The 27,775-nt window shown below is 39.0% G+C and overlaps 1 protein-coding gene and 1 non-coding gene across 6 annotated transcripts in view; one reads left to right on the forward strand and one right to left on the reverse strand.

Annotated features, from left to right (window-relative positions):
• PTPN13 (protein tyrosine phosphatase non-receptor type 13) overlaps positions 1-27,775 on the reverse strand; it is a 243,238-nt gene that overhangs the window by 191,166 nt on the left and 24,297 nt on the right. The gene's annotated exons all lie outside the window — the stretch shown is intronic.
• On the forward strand, positions 3,374-3,501 carry LOC136307185 (small nucleolar RNA SNORA66). Its single transcript, XR_010725856.1, has one exon. It is a non-coding gene; the product is annotated as a small nucleolar RNA SNORA66 (small nucleolar RNA).

Genomic DNA, 27,775 nt, shown 5'->3' on the forward strand with positions numbered 1-27,775 from the left:
TGTGTGTGTGTGTGTGTGTGTGTCAGAGACAGAGAGAGACAGAGAGAGGAACAGATATGGACAGACAGGAAGGGAGAGAGATGAGAAGCATCAATTCTTTGTTGAGGCACTTCAGTTGTTCATTGATTGATTTCTCATATGTGCCTTGACTGGAGGGCTACAGCAGACCAAATGACCCCTTGCTCAAGCCAGCGACCTCAGGCTCAAGCTGGTGAGCCTTGCTCAAACCAGATGAGCCCGTGCTAAAAAGATTTTTTAATTAAAAAATTTTGTTTCCATTGATTGAGAGAAAAGGGGGAAGGAAGGAAGGAAGGAAGGAAGGAAGGAAGGAAGGAAGGAAGGAAGGAAGGAAGGAAGGAAGGAAGGAAGGAAGGAAGGAAGGAGCATCACCTTATTGTCCCACTTAGTTGTACACTCATTAGTTGCTTTTCCCATGTGCCCTGACTGGGGATTGAACCCATGACCCCAGCATGCCAAGACGATGCTCTATCCACTGAACCACCTGGCCAGGGCCAAAAGTAACTTTTTAACATAATTTTTTGTTGCTTGATTCAATCAGGTCTTAATTATGTTTTATTAACCCTCTTTTTTGCCCCTTAATTTATTGGTTTTAGAGAAAAAGGAATTGGGAGAGAAACATCAATTTGTTGTTCCACTTATTTATGCATTCATTGGTTGATTATTGTATGTGCCCTGACTAGGGACTTAACCTGCAACCTTGGCATATCAGGATGTTGCTATAACCAACTCAGCTACCTGGCCAGGGCAATCCTCTAGTAATCATTTTTCATGAAATATACTGTTTCTATTCAGTGAAGTATCTCTATGCATCTCTGGTTAGAATCTGTTAAAATTCTGAAACACAGAAGAAACATTTGTTTTTGTAAACCAATGTCATCTATCTAAAAGATTAAATTTGATATTTTTGAGTGAGAGGGAGAGAGAGGGACAGACAGGGACAGACTGTAAGGGAGAGAGATGAGAAGCATCAATTCTTCATTGAGGCACCTTCATTGTTCATTGTTTACTTTCTAATATGTTAATATGTGCCCTGATGGTGCAAGGGGTGGGCTCCTGCCAAGCTAGTGACCCCTTGCTCAAGTCAGTGATGTTGGGCTTTAAGCAAGAGACCCTTGGGCTCAAGCCAGTGATGTTAGGCTTCAAGCCAGAGACCCCTGGGCTCAAGCCAGTGACCATGGGGTCATGTCTATGATACCATGGCAACCCCACACTCAAGCTGGTGAGCTTGTGTTCAAGCTGGATGAGCCCACTCTCAAACCAGAGATCTTGGGGTTTGGAACCTGGGTCCTCAGCATCCCAGGCCAATGCTCTACCCACTGTGCCACTGCCTGGTCAGGCTACATTTGATATTTTTAATTTATAGCTTTGTTAGTAAATATAACTAAGATTGTAAAAAATTGCCTCACTCCTGTAATCACTTAATCCTAAGATTTAATGTACTGTTAAAGCAGCTTTCTAAAAAATCAAACAACAAAATTATACCTTGTAAATTGTATGTCATCACTATATTTGGCAATTGTTGACCATTATCAACTCCAGTATTTTTATGAACTTTTTATCATTACGTCCGAATAAAAGACAAGAGAATGAAAAAAATACAAAAGTGGAAAAGGCAGGAAAAAAAAATGTGGAGAAAAAATAGCTTGAAGTCAACCAATAGGTGAGGGAAACAATTTTAAGTCTATTACTTAAATTGTTTCCTTTATAGTACTAGATAACTTGGGGCACAGATACAGGACTAGCATAATTTACTATTAAGATAGTCCTGCTTTACAATAAAAATAACCATTTTATTCAGTTTATTTTTCTTAAAAGTTGTGGGCATGATAACTAAACAGTTTTTGAAAAGATTTTCAAGTAAGATATTAATTATTGCACTACATAACTAGAACCATTATTATGTTTTTGGTTAACAAAAGTATTATCTCATGACCTTAAAACTGTGCCTACAGGCGAAGCCACAAAGGGATTCTAACAGATGTCATTTTAATCCTGAAGGATTTGTGGCACTCACAGATAGCAAACACATAAGTGATTTTAACAAAATGAAATAGTAAACAGATTAATTGAAAGCAATCAAGTGATATAACCTGTCTAGGGGTAAACTAATGAATTAGGAATGTTTAAATTGACTCTAAAGAATCAAGGCCTTAAGAATATCTTATTTTAAGAACAAAGCTACTATAAAATAGAGCTCTTGTGTGGCTACTAGTTTGGACAAAGATCTACTCACCATTCTGGCTAAGGACTCCTTACTGAGCAGTAAGAAATCATAGTAAGTTGGAAGGCAATCCCCAACTTTGCAGGCGTATTTTACCCAGAAAAATTTACAATTAAGTTTATAAAAGTTTAAGAGAAGCAAACACATATATTAATTTTTTTTAATCAAAGAATCTGTACATATTTGGTATTTTAGCTGTTTATAATGTTTAAGAGAATAAGGTCAGTTAGAAAACAGATTGGCCTTGTGATTCCAATTTAAATAATGTTAATTAAGAAAATTAGTTGAGATATTTTAAAATGTATAAAATACCACTGGGACATATAAGAGAACTTAAGTCTTAATATAGCTATAAATTTTCTTTCATTACAAGGTTTATTTAGGCCCTGGCCGGTTGGCTCAACGGTAGAGTGTTGGCCTAGCGTGTGGAAGTGCCAGACTCGATTCCCAGCCAGGGCACATGGGAGAAGCGCCCATCTGCTCCTCCACCCTCACCCTTCTCCTCTCTCTCTTCCTCTCCCGCAGTCAAGGCTCCATTGGAGCAAAGTTGGCCCCAGCACTGAGGATGGCTCCATGGCCTCCACTTCAGGCACTAGAATGGCTCTGGCAGAAATGGAGCAACACCTCAGATGGGCAGAGCATCGCCCCAGGTAGGCATGTCAAGGAGGATCCTGGTTGGGCACATGCGGGAATCTGCCTGACCACCTCCTTGCTTCTAATGTCGGAAAAATAAAAAAATAAAATAAAATAAAATTTACTTAAATACTTGGGAAGGTTTTGTTGTTGTTAATTAGACTACTAAATACTTTAAAGATAGGCTTTAAACTATAAAATGCAGTTTCAAAATATTGAAGAGTTTAATTAACGAAGTTTGAATATGGGATAATACACTCAATCACAAAGACCCCTTCAAATTGACTTTAATAGCTTAAGAACCAGATTTTAGAAGTTTTTAATTAAATAAGAATATTTATTTTTAATTAATTTTTAATTAAGCTTTTATGTTTATAATACCTGGGAGGCATTTTTCTTAAGTTATGAGAAAATCACTGTAATCCTGAATAGAAGAAGTTTTCTTAGATACAACATTACATGTTTGATCAATAAAAGAAAAAAAGATAAATTGCACTTTATCAAAATTAAACCTCTGCATGATGTTGCAAAAGTCAGGGGAGCCAGGTTTGCTAAAATAATGGTGGTGACAGTAATGTATTAGCCTCAGAAACTGCTGAGGTGGTCCATTCTATCTTAGCACAGCATAAAAACAAAACAAAAGAAACCTCTGCTCTTTAAAAACAACTGTCAAGAAAATAAAAATACAACCCGCAAATTAAAACAAAATATTTTCAGATCACATAACTGATAAAGGACTTGTATCTAGAACAGGGGTCCCCAAACTTTTTACACAGGGGGCCAGTTCACTGTCCCTCAGACCGTTGGAGGGCCAGACTATAAAAAAAAACTATGAACAAATCCCTATGCACACTGCACATATCTTATTTTAAAGTAAAAAAAACAAAATGAAAACAAATACAATATTTAAAATAAAGAACAAGTAAATTTAAATCAACAAACTGACCAGTATTTCAATGGGAACTATGGGCCTGCTTTTGGCTAATGAGATGGTCAATGTCCGGTTCCATATTTGTCACTGCTAGCCATAACAAGTGATATGACGCACTTCCGGAGCCGTGATGCATGCGTCCGCATCACCGGAAGTAGCACTGTATGTGAGTGACACCGCGCTTTGCGGCACCGCCACATACAGTACTCCAGGAGCACAGGCTGCCTGTGCTCCTCTCACTGACCACCAATGAAAGAGGTGCCCTTTCCGGAAGTGCAGCGGGAGCCAGATAAATAGTCTCAGGGGGCCGCAGTTTGGGAACCCCTGATCTAGAATATATAAAAAACTCCCCAAAACTTAATAGGAAAATAAACAATCCCATTTTTTTTTAAATAAGGAAAAGATTTGAATAAATGCTTCTTTAAAGAAGACATACAGCCCTGGCCAGTAGGCTCAATGGTAGCGTGCTGGCTCTGCATGTGGAAGTCCAGGTTTGATTCCCGGCCAGGGCACACAGGAGAAGTGCCCATCTGCTTCTCCACCCTTTCCCTTCTCCTTCCTCTCTATCTCTCTCTTCCACTGGAGCAAAGTTGGCCCGGGCGCTGAGGATGGCTCTGTGGCCTCTGCCTCAGGCGCTAGAGGGGCCGAGCATCACCTCCTGGTGGGCATGCTGGGTGGATCCCGGTCGGTCAGGTGCATGTGGGACTATGCCTCAATAAAACTGTTAAAAAGAGAAAGTAAAAACTAAACCAGACCAAAGCCAGAAAAACATTACTATTCTTTGAACCATTAACCTGTTTAGATTTTTTTTTTAATTGTCAAAAGAAACCAAGACCCAACTTCAGGTAACACAGTTTTCTTTAATTGTTTTTTAAATTTGTTTTCTAAAAGTTAACTTCTCCCATTAAATTAAAAATCTATAAAACTAGGCCTGACCTGTGGTGGCGCAGTGGGATAAAGCGTCGACCTGGAACACTGAGGTCGCCGGTTCGAAACCTTGGGCTTGCCTGGTCAAGGCACATATGGGAGTTGATGCTTCCTGCTCCTCCCCCTTCTCTCTCTCTCTCTGTCTCTCTCTCTCACTCCTCTCTCTCTAAAAAAAAAATCAATCAATAAAATATTTAAAAAAAAAAAAAAAAATCTATAAAACTAGCCCAACCAGGCGGAGGCACAGTGGATAAAGCATTGTCAGCCTGGGACACTGAGGACCCAGGTTTGAGACCCAAGGTCTCTCTCTGGCTTGAGTGCAGGGTCATCCAGCTTCAGTGCGGGGTCACTGTCCTGAGCCTGGGATCATAGACATGACCCCAGGGTGGCTGGCTTGAATCCAAAGGTTGCTGGTTTAAAGCCAAGGTCACTGGCTTGAGGCCTAGGTTGCTGGCTTGAGCAAGGGGTCATTGGCTCAGCTGGAGCTCTCCAGTCAAAGCACATATGAGAAAGCAATCAATGAACAACTAAGGTGCTTGGCATATAACTCTGAGCCTCAGATCACATCAGTCCTGGGTGACACTTTGATTTCAGTCTGGCAAGGTCCTGAAAAGGGAACCATTAGTCTGAGTCCAGACTCCTAAGCAAAAAGATTTGTGAGCTAATAAATTTGTATTGCTTTAAACCACTAAATTTGTAGTAATTTGTCACACTAGAAAACTAGTCCAGATTTTAGTACCTGAAAGTGGAACAGTGCTGTAACAATAACTAAAAATGTCAGAGTTACTTTGGAGTTAGAGAGCGAAAAAGCTTGGAAAATATTTAAGAAGCATAACAGAGAATGCCATAGTAGACATTTAGACTTAAAACTAGACACAGCTGGTGAGGGCACAAAGGAAGTGAGGGACATGCTATTAGAAAGTGAAGGGGGATCTGTGTTATGTAGTGGCAGAGAGCATGGTGACCATGCCCAGCAGTTACATGGAAAACAGAACTTATAACTGGCAAAGACGGATATATAGCTAAAGAGATTCCCAAGTGAAGTGTTAAAGGTGATACCTGGTTTTCTCTTGCTTCTTATAGTAAAATGCAAGAAAGAGGTAAATTGAGAAAAGAGCTGTTAAAGAGAAAGGAATCAGAACTAGATGATCTTGAAAATGTCCAGCCTCTGCAGATAACAAGATGCTAAAAGTCAGAAATGACTGCCAAAAACACAATTGAGAAAAAGGTGATTTTTACTGAAATTTCTGAAGATCATAGGAGTGAATAAAGGGCCCTTTCAAAGTTTTAACAATCGGGGGTGAGCTTCAGAGTTGTCCTTTAGCATCTCATCAAGAGGCAAAGACAGAAAAAGTATTATCCTGAAAAAATTTGTAGGTGCAGCTTTTGACTACTGCAGTGAGTACCTATAAATGCCAGAGTTCTTGAGAAAACTGTTTCAGCATAAACACTTCCAGCTTGGACTAAAAGGAAACAGAATATAAAATGGAAAGAAGTTGTTGGACTCTCCCAAATTTTTTGGCAGGAAAAAGGTTGATAAAACGCCTCATCTCCAAATATGTGGCACCTTCTTTGAAAAAGGAAGTAGGATTCAGCATGTAGAACCGAGACTCAGATGGCAGAGTCAAGAAGAATGTTCTTTCTTTTCTTTCTTTTTCTCTTTCCTTCCTCTCCCTCCCTCCCTTCCTTCCTTACTTTTCTTTCTCTCTCTCTTTCTCTCTCTCCCCCTCCCTCTTTCATACCCTTCCCTCCCTCCCTCTTTCCTTCATTCTTTCTTTTTTTAAAAAAAATTTTATTGATTGATTTTAGAGAGAAGCCAGAGACAGACAAAGGCAGGGGGAAAGCAGGAAGCATCAACTTATAGTAGTTGCTTCTCCTGTGTGCCTTGACCAGGTAAGCCTGAGGTTTCAAACCGGTGACTTCAGTATTACAGGTCAATGCTCTTATCCACTGCACCACCACAGGTCAGATTAAGAATTATTTCTAATTAAAAACTCCAGGTAGGACCTGCCAACCTGGATTTCAAAATTGTTATGGACCAGTGACTCCCTTTTTTTACTTTTAAGTATTCCCTTTCCTCCTTTGAATCAGATGTCTACAATAATTATCATATGCCTGACCCGCTGTTTTATGTTAAAATGTTGGAAAAATCTCTTTAATTTTACAGATTCACAGATAGATGAAACACACCAAATTTAGATGATTTAGATAAGATCTTGGACTTTGAGCTAATGCTTTAATGGGATGAGAATCCTGGAAACTGTAGGAGTACTTTGCCTGGAAATATGTATGTGGGGTGTGAATAAATGATGATCAATTACTGTGATAGACAAAATTCTAGAATGGCCGCCAAGATCTCTGGCCACTGGATGGTATACCAGCCCTGTGTAACCCCCACCCCTTGAGCATGGATAGAACTTATGAATATCAAGGAATAGTTACTCAGTTGATTAGGTTATGTTATAAAAGATTGTTGGAGCTGACTGGAAAAAAGATTCAAAAACAGATAGATTTCTCCTGCTGGCTTTGTAGAAGCAAACTACCATGTTGTGAACTGCCTGTGAGGGGCCACATGGCAAGGACACATAATAATAATAGGAGAGATATGCTGAGAACATACCCGAGCTGACAGCCAGCAAGAAATGCAAACTTCAGATAAAGAAATTCTCAATTCCAAAAACTCCTTTAATTATCTTGATAAAATTCTAAAAGGAGAGCAATGTCAGACTTTCCCTATGACTCAAGAGATTAGTCATTGGAGCACTTCCTTACTGTATTAACCTTTGATTTCTAGCAATTGGATATTCTTGGATATGGAATTAAGGGCAATTTTAAGTGATACCCTTTCAGCACAGAAAACTGAAACACTAACCAGAGCACAGGAACTGCGGCATTGCAGCATATAGCCGCACAGTCACTAATCATCCCATAAGGAGACTACTGCTCCGCAGGGGCTCTCTTCCTTTGCTGCCCCTAGAGCCAGAGGTCAGAGCTTCAGCTTTTTCCTGGTTGCATTTAGCAACCAACGAGTAAGAACAGGGAAGCCAAACGTTTGCTTAGTGGATACAATAGAATAAAAACAGTTGAAATTACACCAGGAATTATTAAGTTATGAACCATGAATCTAGGCTGTATCAAAAAAAGAAAATAAAGCTAGAAGTCAAATATATTGTTAGAGAATGGGCTGATGCATTAACTAGATTATTTAACCATTCATTCATTTAAACACTTATTAAAACTCAATGTGGTAGGCTTTGGTAGGTGCTAGGTTTTTATGCATTCAATCAACAAATATCGTGTAGTCTGATTGGTGGTGGCGAAATGGAAATATTTTGAGGTAAGGACCAAAGGAATTTGCTTAGATGCTCTTGCACTGAGAAACTGGCAGGATGAAGTTACCATTAAGTAAGATGGAGAGGACTGTGTGAGGAGCTGGTCTGAGATATTTCAGAGCTCAATTTTGTACATGTTAAATTTGTAATGCTAATTAGACATTCCAGTAAAAATGTAAAGTAGATAGCTCATATATGAGTCTGGAGCTTAAGGGAAAGTCTGGGACAGAAATAAATATTTAGATATTGTCAGCATATAGGTGTATTTTAAAACGCTGAAATTTCATGGGATCACTGAGGCAATAATACATGCAAATACAAGAAACACAAAAGAACAGAGAAATAGGAGTAATAAGAAAAGGAAACTGAGCACTGGTTGGGTAGCTCGGTTGGTTAGAACATCGTCCCGATATGCCAAGGTTGTGCCCCGGACTAGGCACATACAAGAATCAACCAATATGTATAGACAAGTGGAACAACAAATCAATGTTTCTCTCTCTTTATCTTCCTTCCTTTGCCTAAAATCAAGAAATAAAAATTAAAAAAAAAAAGAATGAAACAGAGACAGAGAAGGAGTGGCTTTTCCTTAATCCTACCTCTTTCAGAGATCGATTGTTTCAGATAGGGTTGGTTTTTTAAGTTGTACTTGTTCAAATCAGGATCCAAGAAAGGTTCATAATTGTGCATCTCTTTTAATTTAAAATAGTAATCTCACTGATTTGTTAAACACAAACGGATTATAAATTTAAAGTCCAATTTTTCTTTCATGTAAGCCCTAGAGTCCCATCACTGGAAACAGATGAATTACATTCACAGCAAATAAAATTTTTCTAGCCTACATTTTATTACTTTAAAAAGGATTTTATGTGTTTATTTAGTTATTACCAAAGACTTTCCATAAGCCTGCATAATGTATTTTGTAATTATCTTTCTTAAAACTAATGTTTGTTTTTGAAAAATTAGCCTTTATTAACATTAGCAGAAAAATCTAAGCTAAAGTTAATGATAAAAAGTAAAATTTATAATTTATGTTAAGACTGGTTCATAGGGCAACGCCCCTATTTTCCATACTGTACAAATCTGAAGATAAATTCAACAGAATTCTAATGTACAGTAGTGATCCCATATGTAAGAAGGATGAAACTAAAATGACCCAATGACAAGGCTGCAATATTAACTCAAATGACCTCTGAAGACACCAAGCACAGAAAATTGTAAGAAAGAACAATATTTATTTAAGGTTTTGTCTGTTATGGATTCCATTTTAAACACTGAACTATAGTATTTATTAAGGTCAATCAAAACGTTTGATAGCACTAGTTGGGGTATAGCTACTGACAGTATTAAAGGAGGAGAAGATGGAGAGGAAGAAATGGAGGTGGGAGGAGGAAAAGAATATGACAAAAAGTAGCAAAAGAATAGGAAAGAAAAATGAAAAATAAAACTGCCCTGGCCAGATAGCTCTGTTGGTCAGAGCACAGTCCTAATACGCAAAGGTTGTGGGTTCATTCCAGGTCTGGGAACATTTCTGTCTGTCTCACCCTCCCTTCCTCTTTCTCTAAAAAGCAATAAAGAAAAAAAAAGGAAAAGGAAAAAAACCTAACCTCTATTATCTCTTAGGTGTATATACAAGGGTCCCAACCACTTAAGAGAAACTGGACCAGCTGTGTTTTAGCAGTGAGGGTTTCTCAGATCTGAGAACAGTAATTAATGCAGTGCCTATACTGTATTTTATGAAACACTTCCAGCAAAGGTCCAGGGCAACATCCAGTAATCTAACACATCACCATTTCTGCAGCAAAACCTATGAATATTGACACCAAGTGGGATAAATAAAAACTATAAATAGCCTCATGTCAGTTCAAGTCAGGTTTTGTGACTAAAAAAGCTCAGATCAGGACTGTCTTCCAATGAATTACAAAAACTCCTGCTTTTTCAGTCATTTTTGTATTCTGGAATTGCAGATAAGGAATTGTGAACATGTATTTTATTAAAGAGGCACACTAGCTTTGTAAAAATTTCTATTATCTTTAGGAGCACAATGGCATAATTCTAGAAACTTGAGAATGAAATTGAACTCAATTAAAATTTATATGGTAAAGTCAAGATTACATTTAATGGCTTTCTTGTTTTAAGTGGAGAGTAATATTTAAAATAAGTATTTCATTGCCTATTGTGAATATAAGCATTTTTGATCCACTAATCCACTAATTGTTAAAGAGATCATACCCTTAACAAAAGACTTTGTCTCCACTGATGGCCTGCAGTGTGAAGTCCATCTGTGTACCCTCCACAGGCTTTGTGTGCCTTCTGAGTGTAAGAAATTCAGAAGCCAGTGAGAAACTAGGAGCACAAGATCCAGTTAGGGGTAGAAGGTAGCTTACTCCAATGGTCCCCAACCTTTTTTGGGCCACGGACCTCTTTAATGTCAGAAAATATTTTCACGGACCGGCCTTTAGGGTGGGATGGATAAATGTATCACGTGACCAAGACAAGTATCAAGAGTGAGTCTTAGTCAGATGTAACAGAGGGAATCTGGTCATTTTTAAAAAATAAAACATTGTTCAGACTTAAATATAAATAAAACGGAAATAATGTAAGTTATTTATTCTTTCTCTGCGGACCGGTACCAAATGGCCCACAGATCGGTACTGGTCCGCGGCCTGGGGGTTGGGGACCACTGGCCTACATGACAGGGTGAAGTAAATCTGTGTTTTAGGGAGAGATAGGAGAGGTTTCAAGAGAAACACAGACTTCCAGAAACAACAGACACTTAAACAAAGAGAAATCTTCTCTGTGATCAGTGATTAGTTAGTCATAAACACTCAGGTAATTAGAGGGAAACAGCTGGGGCTGCAAGTAGTAACAGTCATTTGACAAATATTTCTAAAATCACCTCCAGAGTCATGACTTTATCTATTTGAGAATATCTAGGAGTACATGCAGATGGCTAGGGCTCCAGTAGTCTAGATTGTACAAACAAGACTTAAACGATGGCATGTAATTAATGAGCATAGTGGTAAGTTAATTATAGTCTGTGTTCATCACTCAAGGAAAATGTGGCCCAGTATATACAAACATTATTATTAAAAAAAAATATGATGCTTAACATCTTCTATTTTCTGTGGTTTATATTATATCATCTATAATGTTAGTGACGTCACGGCATAAATGAAAGAACACCCTCAAGAACACTTACTTCTGTTGTGCTCAAGTAAACAAAAGATTTCATGTATCTAAGTGGATGAAGTGTCTGGTTACACTCTCAACTTTCAGTATCCTCCTAGTACAGTTCTAATATTATATACTCATAAGAAAACCATTACTAAATTTTGGGTTTTTATCTACTCATAACTTAACAGAAGAAGGAACGTGTCAAAATGGCCAGTAAGAAAGCTTTTCCATTATCTCCAAAACCAGGGAAGTGGAGTATCTCTATTCTCCTCAGTTCTGTTGTTGGTGGCCGTGAAAATGGCACCAGAATGTTCCCAGCAATTGGACCTCACTTCAGCAACTTCAGTAGTTGAGTTCTAGCTAAGAAAGAATTCAGAGCCACGAGTCAAAATATAAGAGAAAGTTTATTTAGAAAGGTCACAGAGGTAGAAAAAGTGAGTGGTAGAGGAAATGGGCTCAGGAAACAAGTTACAGAGCTCAGGAGAGAGAACGGTCCAGGAATGGCACCTGGGGGGAAGAGAGGGAGAACACACTAGGTCCTCCTCTCTAAGGGCTTTAAGGGTGGGTATTTTAGGGGAGCTCCCAGGGGCGGATCTCAATAGAATATTCATCAGCTTTCCAAGTGTGTCCTTTCAGGGTCCTGGGCTCCAATGATTGGTCAGTGCTAGGGGGTCATTAGTCAACACAGCTGATTCTGAGGTCAGCCATGGCATTGCTTGTCAGGTTCTGCTGCTTTTCTGAGCCTGGAGCTAAAACACAACTGAGGCCTAGATGTTATCCCTAGGCACTGGATATGCTTAAGGGAGTACTCATGCAAGGGTTTGCATGAGGCTGTTCCCCTGCCCCTTATGTGTTCCCCCTATAAGGGGGTATAACCTGTATGATAAGCAGTTTGCTGGGGAGAAAAGGTCAAGGGAGGGACTGAAACTCATGACCAGAGATATAAAAGGGGAGGAAAGGTTACCCTGGGGGCCAGGTCCTTGTATTCCCAGTTTTGCCTGTTGCTACACCTCCCCAGGGCATTCCGCCATGGTGACCTGTACCTGGTCCATCATCCTTGCTCTGCTCATGTCTGTCTGTCTACTACACTGTTGTATAAACTTTACAGGTTATAGAATATATTATTCTCTCTAATGACATACTGCAAAGAAAAAAAGGAAGGGAGGGAGAGTGAGGGAGGGGGAAGGGAAGGGAAGGGAAGGGAAGGGAAGGGAAGGGAAGGGAAGGGAAGGGAAGGTTTGGCTTCTGAACTGAGCTAATGGGCAGATTCATTTGTTGATCTGAAAAATAAAAATTGCTGACTTAATATATACATCAATCTTTGAATATTTGCCTGGTACATAATAATTGCTTAATATGTTAGCTATTGTTATTAAAAAAAAGATTAGTGGCCCTGGCCGGCTGGCTCAGCGGTAGAGCGTCGGCCTGGCGTGCGGGGGACCCGGGTTCGATTCCCGGCCAGGGCACATAGGAGAAGCGTCCATTTGCTTTCCACCACCCCCCCCCCTTCCTCTCTGTCTCTCTCTTCCCCTCCCGCAGCCAAGGCTCCATTGGAGCAAAGATGGCCCGGGCGCTGGGGATGGCTCCTTGGCCTCTGCCCCAGGCGCTAGAGTGGCTCTGGTCGCAACAGAGCAATGCCCCGGAGGGGCAGAGCATCGCCCCCTGGTGGGCAGAGCCTCGTCCCTGGTGGGTGTGCCAGGTGGATCCCGGTCGGGCGCATGCGGGAGTCTGTCTGACTGTCTCTCACCGTTTCCAGAAAAATACAAAAAATAAATGAATACATAAATAAATAAAAGATTAGTGAAAGATTTCAGTGAAAAGATAATTTAAAAAAACAACTGGACTTCTCAGTCTTTTTGGCAGCTCACAGATGGGAATTTGATAAAGAAAAGGAAAATACACATTGCATTTGCAAGCACATTAGCCTAAGATAGGCTTAAGCTACAAAGAAAATTCAGTTCTTTGATTTTTAAAATATCTAATACAAAGAAAAAGTTTAACTTAAAAAAAGGACATTGCTTGTCTGACCAGGTGGTGGCGCAGAGAACAGAGTGTTGGACAAGGACACAGGTTTGAATCCCTGAGGTCACTGTATTGAGCACCAGCTCATTAGGCTTGAGTCCAGGCTCACCAGCTAGAGCATGGAGTAGCTGGCTTGAGCGTGGGATAACAGACATGACCCCATGGTCACAGGCTTAAGCCTAAAGTTGCTGGCTTGAGCAAGGGGTCACTCGGTCTCCTGTAGCTCCCGGTCTAGGCACATATGAGAAAGCAATCAATGACCAACTAAGCTGCTGCAACCACGAATTGTGCTTCTCATCTCTCTCCCTTCCTGCCCATCTGTCCCTGTCTGTATTTCTCTGTTCCTGACTCTCTTGCTAAAAAAAAGGGGGGGGGGGCATTGCTTGCTGTTTTAATAAGCAAACATGCAGAAACTACATTAAAATTACAGATGAAGAAAAGTGATAACCCTGGAAGCCTTCCATATCTTAGGAGGAGCGGAAACAGCGTGGTAAAAAGACCCAAATTCAGCTCCTATCACGATAACACATTTCCAGATTCCAAAATGGTTTTTTTCTTAATATCCCTATTACATTTGGTTTAAAGTGGAGCAATTCTAAGAGTAATATTAGTAGTGAGAGAAAAGTTCTGCAGCTAAATTTTAGAAAATTGATTTCCACAATAAGCAAGTTACTCTGCTTTTAATTCTCTTCAACATTTCTAATTCAGTCATGGAGAAAGTTCCAGTTTAGTGGTAGCTTGTTTGCTTTACTTGCTAATCTCTCTTATTTAAACAGAGGCATGTCCTAAGCTTGGAACACTGCTGCACGCAGGATGTTACCATAGTTTATGTTTAACTATATGTTACCATAGTTTAATGTTAACATAGTTTTCGTGTATCATAATGTTACTGACTTTTGTACTTAATTTCAACTTACGGAATATTTTACTTATTTTCCATTTAAGGAAATAATATTGATCTAAGATTTTCTTTTTAATTAAGTAAATTTAAGCAAAGAATGAGGTATTTTTAAAATATTAAGTAAATGGCATTAGGGTAACAAAGAATATGATTACAGGAAATACAAGCTTAAGAAAATTCTATTCTTAAGGGAAAACGGATGATTTAGCAAGACAGTTTATTAATGGACAAGAGAAGAACTAAACTTTTACATTTTATTTCATTCTAATTAATTAAAAGTGACCAAAGGTGATATGTGGCTACCATAATGGATCACGAAGGTCTAGAAAACTATGACAATAGGGCTATGACAAGTCTCTTTGATTTCTTTCTTGCTCCTTGGTAATCTATTCCTAATACAGTAGATACAGTGGTCCCTTTTAAATGCAGACCTAATCATGTCACTCCTCTGCCACATGATTTCCTATCCTACTTAGAATAAAATCTCAACTCCCTACTCAAACTAACAGCTCCCTATACGATTTCCCCCAGGCTACCTACCTCTCTACCACAACCACTTACTCTCCTCTCCCCTTCAGGCTCAATACACTCATCTTCAGCCACAGTGACTCAAGCCCTTGCATTGTCTGCAACACTCCTGCCTCAAATATTCCACACGGCTACACTTCCTCATTCTAGCCAGCTCTTGATCAGTTATTAACTACCAGAAAGGATTTCCATGACCCCCCAATACATTTATGTAACAAATATTTTTTCAGCACTCATTTATTTACATAGCACTGCAGCAGACAATGTGATGAATTCAAACTGACAGCAGCCTAGATAGACCTTGTAAATCAGATCACAACTATTTTCTGTTGGAAATAGCTGGGACTTTTTTTTTTTTTTTTTTTTTTTTTTGTATTTTTCTGAAGCTGGAAACGGGGAGAGACAGTCAGACAGACTCCCACATGCGCCCGACCGGGATCCACCTGGCACGCCCACCAGGGGCGATGCTCTGCCCACCAGGGGGCGATGCTCTGCCCCTCCGGGGCGTTGCCAGAACCACTCTAGCGCCTGGGGTAGAGGCCAAGGAGCCATCCCCAACGCCCGGGCCATCTTTGCTCCAATGGAGCCTTGGCTGCAGGAGGGGAAGAGAGAGACAGAGAGGAAGGAGAGTGGAAGGTGGAGAAGCAAATTCTCCTATGTGCCCTGGCCGGGAATCAAACCCGGGTCCCCCACATGCCAGGCCGACGCTCTACCGCTGAGCCAACTGGCCAGGGCTCTTGGGACTTTTTGTTTTTGTTTTGCAGATCACAGAGGAATATAAAGTATGCCTATTTCCTAACATTAAAATATTTGCCATCTGGAAGCAATAATCTTCTTATGGTATTCCTAATAAAATATAGAGTTGAGGAGAAAGGTAGAAGAGGGTATGCAGAGGATAAATGGAGACTTGACTTGGGTGGTGAACACAAAACACAGTGTACAGATGATATAAAATAGAATTGTACACCTGAGACCTATATAGTTTTATTGCTCAATATCACCCCAATAAATTCAATAAAAAGGTAATAATTTTAAAAAGTAGAATTGAGACAAATGATTTAAAATTAGGTAGCTTTTAGTTCAATATACAGTCTGTGATAATATAGAACAGTGGTTTTCAACCTTTCTCATCTCATGGCACATAAACTAATTACTAAAATTTTTGACATATCAAAAACTCTATTTTTTGCCAATCTGCCAAAAATATAGGTATAATTTTGATTCAGTCACATGGGATAGCTATTGCTGTGTTGGCTGTTATTTTTTAATTTGACAATGTAAGGGAAAAGAAGTCAGTGTCCCCATGAAATAGTCAGATATTCTATGTTTTAAAAATTCTTGCAGGCCCTGGGCAGTGGCTCAGTGGGTAGAGCATCACCTGTAGTACGGACGTCCTGGGTTCAATTCCCAGTCAGGGCACAAAGGAGAAGTGATCACCTGCTTCTCTCCCCCTCACTCTCCCCCTTCTCTTTATCTTCCCTCTCCACAGCCAGTGGCTCGACTGGTTCGAGTGTTGGCCCCACTGAGGATAGCTGGGTTGCTCTGAATTTGTTAGCCTCAGGCACTAAAAAGAGCTTGGTTATTTGAGTATTAGGTTGCCAGGTAGATCCCAGTCGGGGCACATGTGGGAATTTGTCTATCTCCCCTCCTATCGCTTAAAGAAAAAAAAAATTCCTGCGGCACACCAATATGCCATGGCACACTGGCTAAAAATCACTGATACAGAGAAACTCTCGAGGTAGTGATCTGAAGTGGTCAAGCAGAAAGGATGTAACTATCTGTGGATGATGTCATCTTTTCTTATATTAGGTGAATGGGGTGGCCTTATTATGTTTCCAAGTCTAATATTATATTGTCTGTAAAATGCTATAGAGTGCAAGTTAATACATAAGTCATTTTCTGACAAGTTACTTCCTGTTATAAGAAATAACTCTAATGATTTGACAGACAGCAGGGAATAAAAGTGAGACTGAAAACAGTTAACTAACAAATATGTTACTAATTAAGAACACTGTACCTGTATTGTTGAAATATACCAACTATCAGGCTGAATCATGTAAAACTGGCAATATTCAACCATTTATATTGTTTAATTTAAAAATGACTTGCCAGACTGATCAGGGGTGGCACTGTGGCTCGAGAGTCGACCTGGGATGTTCAGAACCCAGGTTTGAAACCCTGTGGTCTCCAGATAGTATGGGCTCATTGGCTTGGGCACAAGGTCACTGGCTAGGGCACAAGATCACTGACATGATCCCAAGGTCGCTGGCTTGAGCAAGGGGTCACTAGCTTGGCTTGGGGCCCAGGGTCAAGGCATGTATGCATGTATGAGAAGCAATCAATGAACAACTGAAGTCTATGCTTTTCACTCTCTTCCCTCTCTCTCCTTTCCCGTCTCTCTCTCTCTCTCATTAAAAAAAAAAAAATGACTTGCCAGATATTATTAGCATAGTCACTATGTAATTTCTGCATCTGCACTATTAGGGAGTCAGTCATAACTTAAAAGTATTCAGTTAGGGAAAATAAATCAATTCAACAGCATATGCCTCCTAAAATTGCACTTGACCAATAAAATTTGGATTGTTAGTTGCAATCAGTAGCCAGGGGTCTCAAACTCGCAGCCCACGGGCCACATGCAGCCCGCCCACCAATTTTGTGTGGCCCGCAGACTAATGAAACTTCGTGGATTAGTCTACGGGCCACTCTGCGGCCACACAAAATTGGTGGGCGGGCCGCATGTGGCCCGCGGGCCACGAGTTTGAGACCCCTGCAGTAGACTGAGAGAGAGTCAGTCTTACAATCTACCATGATTAGATCAAGTAATTCTTAGGACCTTGAAAAAACAAACTGTGTACTAAAATATGTTAGTACTAAATGCATAGTTCAATAGCAGATTCAAACTTGTTAGTGAATAATTAGAACCTAGATGACAATCTCTTACTTTCATTAGTAATTACATCTTAATCAGTACAATTAATATTCTTATCAAGTTTTCATTCTTTTTTTTGAGAAAGAGCAAGAGGAAGGGAGAGAGATGAGAAGCATCAAATTGTAGTTGTATCACTTTAGTTTCACTGCTTCTCATATGCGCTTTGATGGGGGGGGGCAAGAGCTCCAGCCAAGCAGGTGACCCCTTGCTCAAGCCAGTGACCTTGGGTTTCAAGCCAGCAACCCCTGGGCTCAAGCTAGATGAGCCATGCTCAAATTGAGTGAGCTCATGCTCAAGCCAGCGACGCCAGGGTTTCGAGCCTGGGACCTCAGCATCCCAGGTCGATGCTCTATCTACTGTTCCGTCACTGGACAGGCCTATTAAGTTTTCCTTTAATTTGAAAAATCAAACATAAGTTTTAAGTCTGCTGTTTTACAAAGAGCATTTCAGCTTTCTTAACCTAAATCTATACCTTAATAGGTTTATGCTAGAAGTATTTCCAAAATCAATAATACATTATTGGAATTGGTAGCATTCCTTTTGTACTGAGATTTTTGGATAGGCAAGTTTTACAGAACTGTTCTGTTTTAGTCCCTGGTCAACACAGCACAACCTTCATATTTGATTTTCCCTCTGATCTGTATTCTATCCTTTCTTCTACTTACTTTTCTACTACGTTCTATTTTGATCTTTTTCTAGGTGAAAACTGAAGATCACTGATTTGAGACATTTAGTACTGTAAGTTTTTCCCCAAGTCTTGCTTTAACAGTTGCATCCCACACATTAATATACTATGTTTTCATCTGTATCCTGAAGAATATACTTTTTCATTTCCTCTTTGAGCCATGTATTAGTTTTCAAATATTTGAGGATTTCCCAGAGATGCTTTGTATGACTTGAATGGATTTAAATGCATTAGAACTTGTTTTATGGCCCAGAATATGAACTATCTTGGTTAATATTCTGTGCTTTAAAGAAAGTGCATTCTGCTGTTGTTGAGTGGTGTGTCCTGTAAGTGTCAGGTCAAATTAGTTGATTGTGTAGTTAAAGACAAGTTCTGCCATTTCATTAAGGTGTTTAAGCCATTTACTTTAAATGTGATTATTAATATAGTTGGTTTTACCATTTTGCTATTTTTTAATTTGTCTCTAATTTAATTTGTCTCTACTCACTTTTTTTCTTTTCCTGCCTTTGAAATGACAGTAATTTTTATTTTATCTTCTCTGTTGGCTTTTAGCTATAACTCTTGTTGTTTTTTTAGTCATTACTATAGTGTTTATAGTAAACCCTTTAATCTATTTATTATACCACTTCATATAAGAACCTACAACTGGCCTGACCTGTGGTGGTGGAGTGGACAGAGCACCGATCTGGAATGCTGAGATCGCTAGTTTGAAACCCTGAGCTTGCCTGGTCAAGGCACATACAAGAAGCAATAGATGTGCAACTAAGGTGAAACAACTATGATCTCACCCCCCTCATTCACTCTCCCTCTCTCCACGAAATCAATGAGCAAAATCTTTTAAAAAGAGAAAAACAGAACCTACAAATGTCTTTCCCCATTTCGTAACTGCAGAAGGCACATTCTGAACTATGGTGAGCTAGAAAAAGAGACCTGCACTCATTGACTCCAATATCTGTGAATTAAATTTTTAATTAAAAAAAAATATTAGTTAGAAGTGCCAACCTGAGTGGCCCTGACCAGACAACTGAAAACAATCTATGACACATGTGTGAGGAACTGATGTTATCTGCCAAGCCATCTGCCAACTTTTCTTTATTCCTTTCTCCTTAACTCTTACTTGATCCTCTTTGACATAGCACCTGCTCTATACTATTTCCTACTTCCCTGATGGCAATGTAGATAAATGGTAAAGTACCTAAGTTTTGGAGTCAGACAGAGTGAGTCTAAGCCCAGCCCATCCATTTAACAGTTATGTAATCTTGAACTAGTTACAGTATTTCACCGTCCTATAGCTTACCTTCCTCTTTTGTAAAAGAAAATTAAGAGTATTTAATCATAGGGTTGTTAGATGATTAAATGAAATTATATATGTAAAACACCTTGTCCATAATAGTGGTCAAAATGTTGATCGTTTTTTTTCATTAATGCGTTTTGAGATTCTTGTAAAGTGTGCCTATTAATCTACTTTTATCAGCCTTTTGTCAATTCCCTTTTAAAAACATGTAATAAAAAATATCATATATATATATATATATATATAAAGACACACACACACACCAATGTAGTTAGCATTTCCATGGTTCTTCATTTTGTTTTATAGGTCCACATGGCTTCATTTCTTGTTTACCTTAAGGACTTCAACATTTCTCCTAGTGATAAATTCCTTCAGCTACTGTATCTCTGAAAAAGTCTTCATTGTCACCTCATTTTTTAAAGATTGTTTCCAAGTTGACAGTTTTTTTAAAGATGTTGCTGCATTATTTCCTTGTTTGCATTATTTCTTAGAAGAAATATATAGTCATCCTTATCTTTGTTCTTAACACAATATCCTTTTTTTTTCTTTGGCTGCCTTTAAGGTATTATTTTTGTTTTTACTACAGGTGGTGTTGGTGTAATTTTCTTAACATTTCTTACATTTGGGGTTCACTGAATCTATGGGTTTATAGTTTTCATCAAATTTTGAAAAGTCAGTTCACTGAATCTATGGGTTTATAGTTTTCATCAAATTTTGAAAAAAAATTCAAATATTTTTACATTATGCCTTCTTTCTCCTCTCTAGTGACTCAAATGTCATATATATTAGGCATGTGAAGTTATCCCAAATCTAATTATGTACTGTTCATTTTTAAAATTATTTTTGTTTCATTTTGAATAATTTATGTTAGCATGTCTTCAAGTTCACTAACATTTACTTCTGTAATAGTTAATCTACTAATAATTCCACCTAGTGTAATTTTCATCTCTGACATTACAGTTTTCTTTTTCTTTCTTTTTTATTAAATGAGAGAGGCAGGGAGGCAGACAGACTCCCACATGTGCCCCAACTGGATCCACCTGGCAAGCCTGCTATGGGGTGGGGCAATGCTCTGCCCATCTGAGGCCACTGCTCCATTGCTCAAGTAACCGAGCTATTTTAATGCCTGAGGCAAGGCAATGGAGTCATCCACAGTGCCCAGGGCCAACGTGCTTAAACCATTAGAGCCATGGCTACAGGAATGAGGGGGAGGGGAGGGGGAGGGGGAGGGAGAGGGGGAGGGGGAGGGAGAGGGAGAGGGAGAGGGAGAGGGAGAGAAAAAAGGGGGAGGGATGGAGAAGCAGATGGCTGTTTTTCTTGTGTGCCCTGACCAGGAATCAACACCAGGACTTCCACACGCCAGCCAATGCTCTACTACTAAGCTAACCAGCCAGGGCCTCAGACATTATAGTTTTCATCCTTAGAAGTCGACTTAGCCTTTGAACATTTGAAGAACAGTCAGTCATAAAAATAATTTTATATACTTATCTGTTAATTATAATCTGTTAGCTCTGAGTCACTTTGATTATCTTGTCATTATAGTTTATATTTTCCTGCTTCTTTGCATACCTGGAAATTTTTTATTGCATGCCATATATTGTAAATTTTATCAAATTGTTGGATGCTGAATATGTTTAAAAGTATTGAATTTTGCTCATGGATGGAGTTATGATTTGAAAACTTGGAAGTTTGATCCTGTGGGGTCTAGCTTTTAAGATTTGTTAGGCTAGCCTGACTGTGGTGGCACAATGGATAGAGCACTGACCTGGGACTCTGAAGTCCCAGGTTCAAAACCCCAAGGTCACCAGCTTGAGCATGGGATTGTCAAAATGATCCCATAGTCACTGGCTTGAGAAAGAGGTCACTGGTTCAGCTTGAGCCCACTATCCCTTCTCCCCAGGATCAAGGCACATATGAGAAGCAGTCAATGAACAATTAAACTGATGCATCTATGGTTGATGCTTCTCATCTCTCTCCCTTCCTCTCTCCCTCTCTCTAGCAAAAAAATAAATAAAAATAGATAATAGACTTGTTAGGCTAGTTCAGTCTAGGGCTAATTATTTCTTGCTACTGGGGGGGAATTCTTCTGTGCACTCTACCTAGTGCCCCATGAATCCTGAGGTTTTTACAGAGTGGTTTGTGGGAAGAGGCACTATTCCTGGCCTTGCATACTTAAGTACTGTTCCCTCTACTCCAGCTCAAGAAGTTTCCTAACATGCAAATGCCATTGCATACTCAACTGAACACTCAAAAGGGACCTCTACAGATCTCTAAGGTTCTCTCTGTGAAGGTCTTACTTCTCCAACACTCTGTCCTATTAGTTCTAGCTGCCTGTGTCTCCCTTGACTTTAAACAACATCTCCTAAATTCAGAAAGTCTACCATTCTTCACCTGGCTTCACACATCCCGCAGGCACCACAGTCTAGAAAGTCTCTTCAATTTAGCAAGCTGGGCAATCATAAGGCTCACTTTGTTTTCCTGTCTCTTGGGGATATCACTGTCTCTTGTTGCCTGATGTCCAGGATCTTGAAAAGAGTTGCTTCACATGTTTTGTCCATTTTTTAGCTGTTGTGGGCAGGAGGGTAAATCCTGTCCCATTATTTCAACTTGGCTAGAAGCAGAAGTTGTGCGTGCTTGCTTTATTTTCTCTGTACTGAATCACAGTAAATGGCATCTCATTCAATCACTTGTCATGGAATGAGGTCAAATCTTACATGGTTATGAGGCTGCCCCTTTAGATTGATTCTGTGTGGGTATTTTCCTTTAAGCATTTTAAAGGCAGTTATTCTTCTGTTTAAAAAAACACATTTGAAAGAAACAGTATTAAAGCTAAGGAATTTTAATGCTGTGGGGAAGAATGTCTTAAAGTTTGTGCAGCTTAGTAAGTCACAGTGATTTTCATCCTATATAGTTTCTATAAAGATTTCTCTTTTATAATTCTTGGAAATAAAAGAACATTCAGGAGAAGAGCAGGGAGATACTGAATGTGAAGGTAGGAAAAGGGAAAATGGCAAATCTTGAGAAGGAAAGGGGTTGAGAATAAAATTTTTCTAAGAAAACTCATGGAAGCCAAGTCTGAGACATTAACACATAAGACACTGTCTCTATATATTTTGTCTTTTTTTTTCTTCCTACACAAAAATCCAATGTTTATTTAACTAATATGCTAAGGTGAAAGAGTAAAGCAGACAGCTGGAAGCATTATCATTATTATCCCTTCATAAATGTCAAAACAAAATATGGCAAATTCATGAAACTGTAAGGTAGTTAACATAATCTAGGACATAGGGTGCATACTAGTTTATTTGGCCTACAGTGATGGCCCACACTGTATTTTTCAAGTGTAAATTCAAGTGTAAATATGTGATTCATATTTATAAGTTAGCTGTCACAAACTAGAAAGATTTCATATAAAAATCGTGAAGAAAAAGGCGATATAAGCATGCCCAAGGAGGGTAGCAGTGTCTGAGCCCTTTAGCTGACTTCAGTGTCTATCATTCATTACTGTTTTCCTCCCCCTCCACCACCTCTGGGGCTTCTTGCCCCTACAGGTATTTTTAAGCTAGTGACACCTAATAAGGGTACATATAATATCCCCCAAATTAACTTCTATTTTTAAACTTACAGAACAAATGTATAAAATCATGTCCATGATATCTATTATTGTTTAAGGGGAAGATAGGATTTCTAGAAAAATACATTGAAAAGAGTTATTTATTTTCTACTAATTAAAAGAAAGCTGTATCTGAGGCACATTTTTAAATTATGGATTCCTGGGGGTCTGGAAAGTATCTCAAAATGTTTATTTTTAACAAATTCATAAGTAACTTGGATATAACTTACTTTGGAAACCACAATGTACCCTACTTTTTGTCTACATTACGAAAGATACACATAAAAGGAAACATAATTAGAAAGGGCATACTTTTCTTCCCAATAATGTGCTCTATTTAAGAAAAAAAATCAGAACTTTAAATATACAATAGGAATAATTCTGTATTTATCTTCAATATTTATCCTTAAGCCAAGAAAATTAGAAATCAAGCATATTTTTAAAATTGCTATAGACCAAATATCTATATTCCTAAAATTTCTATATATTGGGATTTCTCTATACCCAGATGCTCTATAAAATAGAAGAATTAAAATAGATCTAAGTACTCCTTCCAACTGTAAAATGACCTAACTTCAGCTATACCCAATATTTTGTCAACTTCAGTTAAAAGAAAAATTTCAGTTTCACAAACAGTATAAGACATCCAAGTTTTCTTTTATTGCTAACAGGTCTTAAACTGCTAATAAAAGAATAGAGATTAACAGGTCAAAAGTGTGAGAAATGACTAATGAAGTAATTTGAGGGAGGAAAAGGGAAAAATCAGAAACATGAAAATGTACTTCAATATAAAAAAAATTTTCTATACCTCTTTTTCAAAAGCAGAGAACTTTTTTTTGCATACTAATAAGGGACATGTATTTTCACATCAGTTTGGCACATTCCTCATTATCATGCTTCCTTGTGGTGTTGGTAATATTACTGAAAATGAAGTCTACAGAACAGCACCACAGGGAGAGGACCTGGACGTGAGAATAGAAAGATGATTTCCTTTTCAATCTTTGGACTTTTAAATCTTAAGCAATACTTGTACCTATTCTAAAAAAATAAAATACTTAAAAATAAGAAAAGGAACTTTACCTGCTATAATAAATTTTTTTTTCCCTGAAGTTTGAAACGGAGAGGCAATCAGACAGACCCCCGCATGCGCCCGACCGGGATCCACCCGGCACGCCCACCAGGGGGCGATGCTCTGCCCATCTGGGGCATCGCTCTGTTGCAACCAGAGCCATCCTCAGCGCCTGGGCCAACTTTGCTCCAATGGAGCCTTGGCTGCGGGAGGGGACGAGAGAGACAGAGAGGAAGGAGAGGGGGAGGGATGGAGGAGCACATGGGTGCTTCTCTTGTGTGCCCTGGCCAGGAATCGAACCTAGGACTCCTGCATGCTGGGCCTTCGCTCTACCACTGAGCCATCCAGCCAGGGCCGCCTGCTATAATAATTAAAGCCTGCACTACTCATCCCCTTCTGAGGGCAATTTTTTTTTTTTACTTTATTATAGAACTGTTATCTGCATGAAAATACAACTCTTAAGTGAAAAAGAAGGGAACTGAAGACAGTTAAGAAAAAGGGCTAGTAGTGATTTTAATTTTATGTCTCAAAGAGCTCTAATATACAAATTCCACTTCTCCAAATAAGAGCAAGTGTCAACAATTATATTGTGTATAAATTTTAAAGCCATATGATAAACTAAAATTTAGAAACTTCCTATCAGACATTTTTATACCAATGAATAATACAAAGCATCTAAGCCTATGGAAAGAGTTGATTCAAAGGAAAAGAAACTTTGTTTAGAGGTTACCAAGAGTTTGGGGTTCTGTAAATAACAGCTGTTAACCAAACCAAACGACATTTTTTAAATGCACTAAGAGTGTAATGGAGAGTTGATCATGATTATTCTTAATGACCACACCATCATAAGATCATTACTTTTAACCATAAACTAAAAGAGATGATCTTCACAATTAAAATACAGTGTGTAGTGATGAAGGATGCAGGTTTTGGGAGTAGATAGCATACTGGATTCAAAATGTTGGCTCTTCTACTTAACAGTCGATAAATTTGGACAAATTAGCCTAACTCTACCTCAGTTTTCTTGTCTCTAAGAACGGAGATAACACTAGTATTTACCTTAAAATTGACTTTTCACTACTTTAAACTGCATTTTATGAGTATGTATATCACTATTATTACTAAAACATCCTTCTAAAACAGTAACTTAGCCTCAAGTACAAATTCTAGTTTGTCTCAAGTGTTGGCTAATTAAATCTGATATATTACAATTGGTATTACATTAAAATAAAACTCTTCAAGCAAAATATCATAATCTGTTTCTCAACCTAACAACAGATTCTTTATGTCATGAATTCTTTACAATCTAATCCTTCTTCTAAAACACGTTAGTTTTCCTTTATATTGATATATATCACCCTTTTGGGCATTTTTGTTTATTTTTTTATTTTGGTATTTTCTTTTTGGCCTTTTTTTAAATGAAAGTTTTTTTTGCTTGTAGCATTGTCCTGACATGCCAAGGTTATGGGTTCGATCCCTAGCCAGGGCACATAGAAGAATCAACTAATGATGGCACGAATAGGTGAAACAGCAGGTCACTGTTTATCTTCCTTCCTTCATCTCTCTAAAAATCAGTAAATTAAAAAACTATTTTAAAATAAAAGTTTTCATAAAAAAATAAAGCAAAACTAAAAATATGGTTATAATCATGCTTTATTTACTAAGTTTTTTTTCTAGTTAATATATTTCCATGTTTTAAAAAACTTCTCATAGCCCTGGCCGGTTGGCTCAGCGGTAGAGCGTCGGCCTAGCGTGCGGAGGACCCGGGTTCGATTCCCGGCCAGGGCACACAGGAGAAGCGCCCATTTGCTTCTCCACCCCTCCGCCGCGCTTTCCTCTCTGTCTCTCTCTTCCCCTCCCGCAGCCAAGGCTCCATTGGAGCAAAGATGGCCCGGGCGCTGGGAATGGCTCTGTGGCCTCTGCCTCAGGCGCTAGAGTGGCTCTGGTCGCAACATGGCGACGCCCAGGATGGGCAGAGCATCGCCCCCTGGTGGGCAGAGTGTCGCCCCATGGTGGGCGTGCCGGGTGGATCCCGGTCGGGCACATGCGGGAGTCTGTCTGACTGTCTCTCCCTGTTTCCAGCTTCAGAAAAATGAAAAAAAAATAAATAAATAAATAAAATAAAAATAAAAAACTTCTCATCAACCTAATTTTTAATGATCCACAACATTCCATTGTAAGAATTCAGAATACTTTAAACCATTTCTCCTCTTTAAGCTATTTATGTTGTTTCTGATTTTATACCATTACAAATAATGCTGTGATGACTATTTAAATATCTTTTAAAGATTTTCAAAAGGACACTTTATTATCTTTACTCAACAGTTTAGAGTAACGATGCTATGAAGACCACAGGTCTGTTAGGGGGAACCTTGCAGGGAGAGGGGAAAAGCTGAAAATACAGTGGTACCTTGAGATACGAGCAGACCTATATACAATACTTTCTTTTTTTTTTTTTTGTATTTTTCTGAAGTTGGAAACAGGGAGGCAGTCAGACAGACTCCTGCATGCACCGGACCTGAATCCACCTGGCACGCCCACCAGGGGGCGATGCTCTGCCCATTTGGGGTGTTGCTCTGTTGCAACCAGAGCCATTCTAGCGCCTGAGGCAGAGGCCACAGAGCCATCCTCAGCGCCCGGGCCAACTTTGCTCCAATGGAGCCTCGGCTGCGGGAGGGGAAGAGAGAGACAGAGAGGAAGGAGAGGGGGAGGGGTGGAGAAGCAAATGAGCGCTTCTCCTGTGTGCCCTGGCCGGGAATCGAACCTGGGACTCCTGCACGCCAGGCCGAGGCTCTACCACTGAGCCAACTGGCCAGGGCCCTATATACTTTTTTAAGATATGAGCTGCAACTCAGTCAGTATTTTTGTTCGAGATCCGAGCGAAATTCCGAGATACGAGTCAGAATCAACTGGTCATGCTTCAGCACTTTTTAATGACACTTGTTTGCCACATTTCCGTAAATTTTAAAAGGCAGGCAAAAGCAAACCTCCTTGGATAGATTTTTATTCAAAAGTCCTGCAAGTGAAAGTGCCAAAACTGCGGCCAAAAAGGCAAAAACAGGTGATGATTAAATGAAAAATACGTAATGTTAAGCTTAGATTAAGTTTAAAGTTAAGAAAGTGCATTTTTTTTACAATTAAGTTTCTATGGTTTCATTTTAAGTAAAGAAAGTGCAGTTTTAGTTTTGTTTAAAGCAGTGGTAGTCAACCTGGTCCCTACCACCCACTAGTAGGCATTCCAGCTTTCATGGTGGGCGGTAGCAGAGCAACCAAAGTATAAATAAAAAGATAAATTTAACTATAGTAAGTTGTTTTATAAGGACTTATTCTGCCAAACTTAGTGAAAATCTGACATAAAGTACTTGGTAAGTAACTATTATTATATGCTTTCACTTGTTGTAACTCTGCTTTATAAATTTTATATAGTCAAGTTATTTCCCTACTTTATAAATCACCATTACTGTGGAACCAGTGGGCGGTTAGAAAATTTTACTA

This window comes from Saccopteryx bilineata, chromosome 5 (genome assembly GCF_036850765.1).
Source record: "Saccopteryx bilineata isolate mSacBil1 chromosome 5, mSacBil1_pri_phased_curated, whole genome shotgun sequence".
NCBI classification, from domain to species: Eukaryota; Metazoa; Chordata; class Mammalia; order Chiroptera; family Emballonuridae; genus Saccopteryx; species Saccopteryx bilineata.